The sequence below is a fragment of the Gossypium hirsutum genome, chromosome A08, assembly GCF_007990345.1.
Source record: "Gossypium hirsutum isolate 1008001.06 chromosome A08, Gossypium_hirsutum_v2.1, whole genome shotgun sequence".
NCBI classification, from domain to species: Eukaryota; Viridiplantae; Streptophyta; class Magnoliopsida; order Malvales; family Malvaceae; genus Gossypium; species Gossypium hirsutum.
Genome location: NC_053431.1, coordinates 44,417,094 through 44,423,572, shown reverse-complemented (window position 1 = coordinate 44,423,572; position 6,479 = coordinate 44,417,094). Strand labels below are relative to the sequence as shown.

At 35.7% G+C, this 6,479-nt stretch overlaps 1 pseudogene; it reads left to right on the top strand.

Moving 5' to 3' along the window:
- The first annotated feature begins 5,802 nt into the window (after window positions 1–5,802).
- On the top strand, window positions 5,803–5,903 carry LOC121205710 (uncharacterized; annotated as a pseudogene).
- The last annotated feature ends 576 nt before the right edge of the window (window positions 5,904–6,479 follow it).

Genomic DNA, 6,479 nt, shown 5'->3' with positions numbered 1-6,479 from the left:
AAGATGAACATCAGTTGCCTTCTAGACTATTACAGCCAGTTATGATACTAGAATGGAAATGAGAAAGAATTACTATGGACTTTGTAATGGGATTACCCCTGTCTCCAAGGAAGAAAGATGCCATTTGGGTAATTGTTGATCGGTTGACAAAGTCTGCACACTTTATTCCGGTACGTATGGATTATTCCTTGGATAGATTGGCTGAATTATATGTTTCTGAGATTGTCAAATTGCATGAAGTGCCTGCCTCAATTATTATAGATAGAGATCCTCAGCTTACATCTTAATTCTAGAGTAAATTGCAAGAAGCTCTGGGTACTCAGTTGCACTTTAGTACTGCATTTCATCCCTAGACAGATGGTCAATCTGAATGCGTAATACAGATCTTAGAAGATATGCTTCGGTGTTGTATACTTGAGTTTGAAGGTAACTAGGAAATGTATTTGTCTTTGGTTGAATTTTCTTATAATAATAGTTATCACTCTAGTATTAAAATGGAACCGTATGAAGTTTTATATGGTTGCAAATGTAGAACTCTATTGTATTGGACAGAACTTAGTGAGAAAAATTTACACGGAGTTAACTTGGTCTGAGAGACCGAGAAAAAAGTGAAGGTAATTTGAGACAGCTTGAAAGCAGCCTTTGATCATCAAAAGTCCTACGCTGATTTGAGATGAAAAGAAATAGAATTTCAAGTCAGTGACAAAGTATTCTTGAAAGTGTCACCTTGGAAGAAAGTTCTCTGGTTTGGACGCAAAGGAAAACTGAGTCCACGATTCATTTGACCATATGAGATTACTGAAAGAATTGGACCAGTTGCATATCAGTTAGTTTTACCACCAGAACTTGATCGAATTCATAATGTTTTTCATATGTCTATGCTACGGCGGTATTGATCCAACTCTCTCCGACAGAGGTAGAGATTCAGCCTGATATGACATATGGTGAAAAACCAATCAAAATCTTAGCCTGGAAAACAAAAGTGTTACGAAATAAAAAGGTAGCATTAGTAAAAGTTCTTTGGCAACGACATGGTATTGAAAAAGCTACCTGGGAGCTGGAGGATACTATGAGGAAGCAATACCCAAATCTTTTTACTGGTAAAATTTTTGAGGACGACAATTTCTTAAGGGGGAGAGTTGTAACAGCCTATTTTTCAGTGAAATTGGAACAATGGTTTCCGGATCATAAATCCGACCCAAAAATATAATTTAATTTATTTTATTATATGGTCCATAATATGGTAGATATGTCATGTGAAAATTTTGATATGAAAATTTTATCGATTAAGTGTTTAATTACGAGATGGACTAAATCGCGTAAAATGTGAAAGTTGAATTCTAGTAGCTATAAGAATTAAATAGCGATGGGATTCAAATATAGAGGTTCTTATATAGTAATTAGAACATTAAAGAAATGTATGTAGATTCTTGGTGACTTATCCATGGAAAAATTAGAAAAGGTCAAGGACTAAATTGAAATTTGAAATAATTAAATTAATTAAAAGATGATAAAAGAAAATATCATCTTATTATTGTCATCTTCAACTTAAAATTCTATAGAAACCCTAGGAGAGAGAGGGGAAACTTTCAAGGCTTAATTGGGTAAGTTCTCTTGTCCCGTTTTAGTAATTTTTGTATTTTTGAAACTGGGATAGCTTAATCTCTCTATTTGAGGGATTAATTTGAAAAGTTATCAAGGTATGAATGGTTCATGGATGTATATGCTAAAAATTATAAATTCATGGAAGAAAATGAAAGATTATTGATAGATAAACAGCTTTTACAAAGTGATTTTTGATGAAAACATGATTTAGGGACTAAAATGAAAAGTTTTAAAATTTGATGAAAAATTCTAAAATTTTATGGATACATGTGCTGGAAAATTTTTAATGGGGCTTTCGTTAGGCTTGGAATTGAGAGTAATTTGCACAAGTTTCATTTTCTAGGCCTAGGGACAAAATTGTAATTTTTGGAAAAGTTAGGGGCAAAATGGTAATTTTACCTTGGACGTAAATTAAGTCTATTTAAATATGAAATGTGTGAAATTTATGGTTAAATTAATTTATATAGATCCAGAAAACACTAATTCGAGGTTAGATCAAGGAAAACAAAATGTTTCGGATTAGTAGACTTTTTACGCAAACAAGTGTCAAGGTAAGTTCATGTAACTTAATTGAGCATGTAATTATGTTAATTGAATGTTGTGTTTGTATGTAATGTGATTTACATTGATGTTCTTTACTTGTATACTATGATGGAAAATTTGATAAATGCTTGAAATGGTGATAAATGGGTTAAGTCCTGATTGAATGTTGAATTCCCATGGTTATATGCGCTTTCTCGAAACTAATAAAGTCCTGCATATATTGCGGATGGGATTTAGCTCGAACGAGTAATCCCATTGACCTTGATATATAAATGATTTAGCTCAGACGGGTAATCCAATATAATACCTCTCGAGCATACGCTATGATTAGGGTTTAGCCTGGACTGGTAATCCTAATGGAGCTCCTCTGAGCTTATGTTATATAAAAGATTTAGCCAGGACTGGTAATCTTGTTATACGATATGTGGTTCAAGAGAGTGTTTCTTGGTTAAGTTCCCTAATGGGTACCCTTGAATATGAAATTGACAGATTATTGAATCGTGCACTTCGAGTGTACTACTTAAGCATCCATCGGAATTTAATGATTTAACGGACATAAAACTCTTAACATGGCATGAAAATCTTGAGATGAAATGATAATGACTTAAAGAATATTACTTGATGAGCTCATCTATGTTACTTGATTGATATGGAGATTTTGGTGACTTACATGTTTGATTGAATGTATGTGTTTAGGAAATTTAGCCAAATGGATGGGAAACATGATATTGTGTGGTTCAATTTAATAAATAGGACTGGTAAGTTTAGTTTCCGTTATACGAACTTACTAAGCATGTAATGTTTACTCCATTTTATTTTTCCTATTTTTATAGTGCTCGGAAGCTCATGAAGGTTGGAGATCACTAGAGCATTGTCACATTATCAACTAGTCATTTTGGGTATACTTAGTAGAAATCATTTTGGTATAATGGCAAGTATAGGACAACTTGGCCAATAGTGGCTTGAAAATGATGTTTCGTAACCTAGCCATTGGAATGGCTAGTAATGGTTTATTTTAGAATGATTAAGTGGGTTATGATGATATATTCATATGTGATATGTTATGTATATGTGATCAAACGATGCTAATTCTTAAGTTATTCTAAGGTAAGTTTATAAACACATATGCATGTAGTGATATGCCTTGTTGAATGATGGAAATTGGCCAATTTGAATGCTTGAATTGGTTGGTTTTGGAAGTTTGTTTCAAGTGCAGGTCATGGGTGAAATTTTGGGTGAGAAATGAAGCTAGAAATGGCTTCATCTTTCCACACAGGCGTGTGTCTAGACCGTGTGTGACATACTGCCTGGTAATGTGGGCATGTGGTTAGGGCGTGTGTCCTCTGCACCTAAATTTTGAGAAACAGAATGCTTAGAATTGAGCACACGGTCAGAGACACGGGAGTGTGTCTCAGCCGAGTGTGCCACACAACCTAAAACATGGGCATGTGTCTTAGCTGTGTAAAACCTGCACCTACTTTCAAATTGAATTAATTAACCACATGGCCTAGCACACGGGCGTGTGGCATGGCCGTGTGTGCAAGTCAGAGAGTTACACGGGGTTGAACACGGCCTCTAGCATGAGTGTGTCCGTTGGACCACATGGGCGTGTGAGCCCTACACCTTGGGAAAAAATTGTAATTTTGCGAAAAAAATTCTTAGAGGTCCCGATTAAGTCCTAACTCGATTCTAATGCTCGTATTGGGCCTCGAGGTCCCAATCAAGGGATGTTATGAATGATCTAGGTAAATGAATAGTAACTTTCATGAGTTATCTATAAAATATTCTGAAAGTTTTGATAATGCTCTGAAACCCTATTCTGACGACGGATACGAGTTAGGGTGTTACAAGTTTTATCTATCAACACCTAATCCCCAACCTTAAATTGGTGTGTTCTATCCACATGCTCGTCAAAATGTTGTTTTATTTTTGCATTGTGTATTCTTGGTTTCTCCTTGACATGTGTTTGCCATTCATCTAGTTCATCAATCTGTTGCCTTCGTTCTTCATGAGCTGTTCTATTTTTGTCACATGAGCTAGAACATGGCTCTATCTCACTTTTTTGCAGAGTTTCCTGTAAAGAATTTTAAGGCACAAGGTTACTCATATTAATAGAATTCGTATAATCAACTCGATCATTGGATATCTTAGTAGAATCACGAACTTGGAGTTTAACCGTGTCATCACCGACACGAAGTATGAGTTCACCTGTACCAACGTCAATAATAGTTCTCGCAGTTGCTAAAAAGGGTCGTCCTAAAATTAAAGGTACATCACTATCCTTATCCATATATAAGACAACAAAATTGATTGGGAATATAAATTTGTCAATTTTGCAAGAACATCTTCAACAATACCCCTAAGAAATCTAATGGTTCTATTTTCCAATTGAATGCTCATCCTAGTTTGTTTAGGTTTCCCAAGACCTAGTTGTTTAAACATTTTGTAGGGCACGTCATTAATACTCGCCCCTAAATCAGCTAAATCATTATTAACATTTAAACTACCAATTAAATAAGGAATAGTAAAACTCTCTAGATCTTTCAATTTATTGGGTAGTTTATTTTGCAAGATAGCTGAGCAAACTGCATTTAGCTCCACGTGCAACGAATCATCTAACTTCCATTTGTTTGCCAAAAGCTCCTTTAAAAATTTTACAGAATTGGGCATCTGCAAAAGAGCTTCAATAGACGGTAAGTTAATATGCAACTTTTTCAAAAGTTTAAGAAATTTACCAAATTATTCGTTTGTGTGGTCTTTCTTTGTCGCATTTGGATATGGCACACGAGGTTTATACTCCCTACCTACTGGTTTTTGTTCACTGTGGCTCACCTAAACCTTAACTTTTCTTACCACACTTTCTTGCCTTGGTTCTGTTTCAGATTCAACTAACCCTTCTTCATCTCGAACAGTAATCGCATGAAACTACTCTCTTGGGTTAGTTTCGGTGTTGCTAGACAAGCCACCTTGCTGTCTTTCTGAAATCAACTTAGCAGGCTGACATATTTGATTCTTGAGCCCTTGAATCGATGCTTGTTGATTTTTAAGGGCTGTTTCGGTGTCTTGGAAGTGGGTTTCTGACACCGAAATAAACTTTGTCAGCATCTCCTCAATGTTTAACTTCTTCTCTTGTTGGTAAGGTGGTTGAAAGCCTGGAGGGGGTTGTGGTCTTTGATTTCCTTGACCAACCCAAGAGAAATTGGGATAGTTCCTCCAACCTGCATTATAAGTGTTACTATAGGGATTATTCTGAGGTCTAGAATTATTAACCATATAGTTAATTTGTTCATTCTCTTTGCTAGGGTTGTTGGATAGACATTCTAGATTGTTCATCCCTCATCCATTTGTATTACATTGAATCACCGGATGTACCAGTGTAGAACCATATGAACCATCAATCTTTTTATTCAAAAGTTCTACTTGATTCAATAACATGGTGACTGCATTTATGTTAAAAACACCGACTGCTTTCATCGGCTTTGTTCTCATGACTTGCCACTGATAATTATTCAGTGACATCTCTTCTATAAACTCATAAGCCGCTTCAGGTGTTTTATTATTCAAAGTCTTCTAGCGGCTGTATCGATCAATTTCCTAGTCGAAGGGTTTAAACTGTTGTAGAAAGTTTGAACTTGTAACCATAGAGGTAACCATAACCCATGGTGAGGGCACCTTCTCAATAAATCCTTATACCTCTCCCATGCATCATATTGTAATGCCCCTAAAAAAATCTAGAAGTCTCTTTTTATGATGGTTTTGATAAAATGTGTGCTTAATATTCCTAGTCAAGTGTTATTTATGTGATAATAGGCTTGGTTAAGTTTAGATTAGAACTTTGGGGTGAAGGAAATTATAGTTTAATAATTAAAAGAACCTTGATGGCTACTAGTTTGGGTTTTAAATAAATGAAGGAGGAACTGGACACAAGGAGCCTTGTGTTGGAGTGGTAAGTAGCGTCACATGTGGGGTTTAGAGGTGGCGTCACATGCATGGAAAGGAGGTTTGGGGTTTGAATCCCTCATTGATCAAAAGAAGGATTTATTTTTGCTCAATAAATGGCCAGTGGTGGTGTTGGATGTGAACTCTGAAGGGAGTGATCAGAGGAGAAATTTAAGGAAGGGATTAAGGAGCTATCAGGGAGAAAAGTTACGAGATAAAGGGTGTAGAGAAGTGGAGCCGAATAGGGAATTTAGGGGATAGGTAAATTTGGCTATAGTATATATAGGTGTCGAAATTTCTTCTTTTCCTTTAGCCGAATTCCTCATTTTTTTCTTTGTTTTGCCAAAATAGTTTTCTCTCTAAGTGCTCAAAAGCTGAATTCCTTGTTCCTT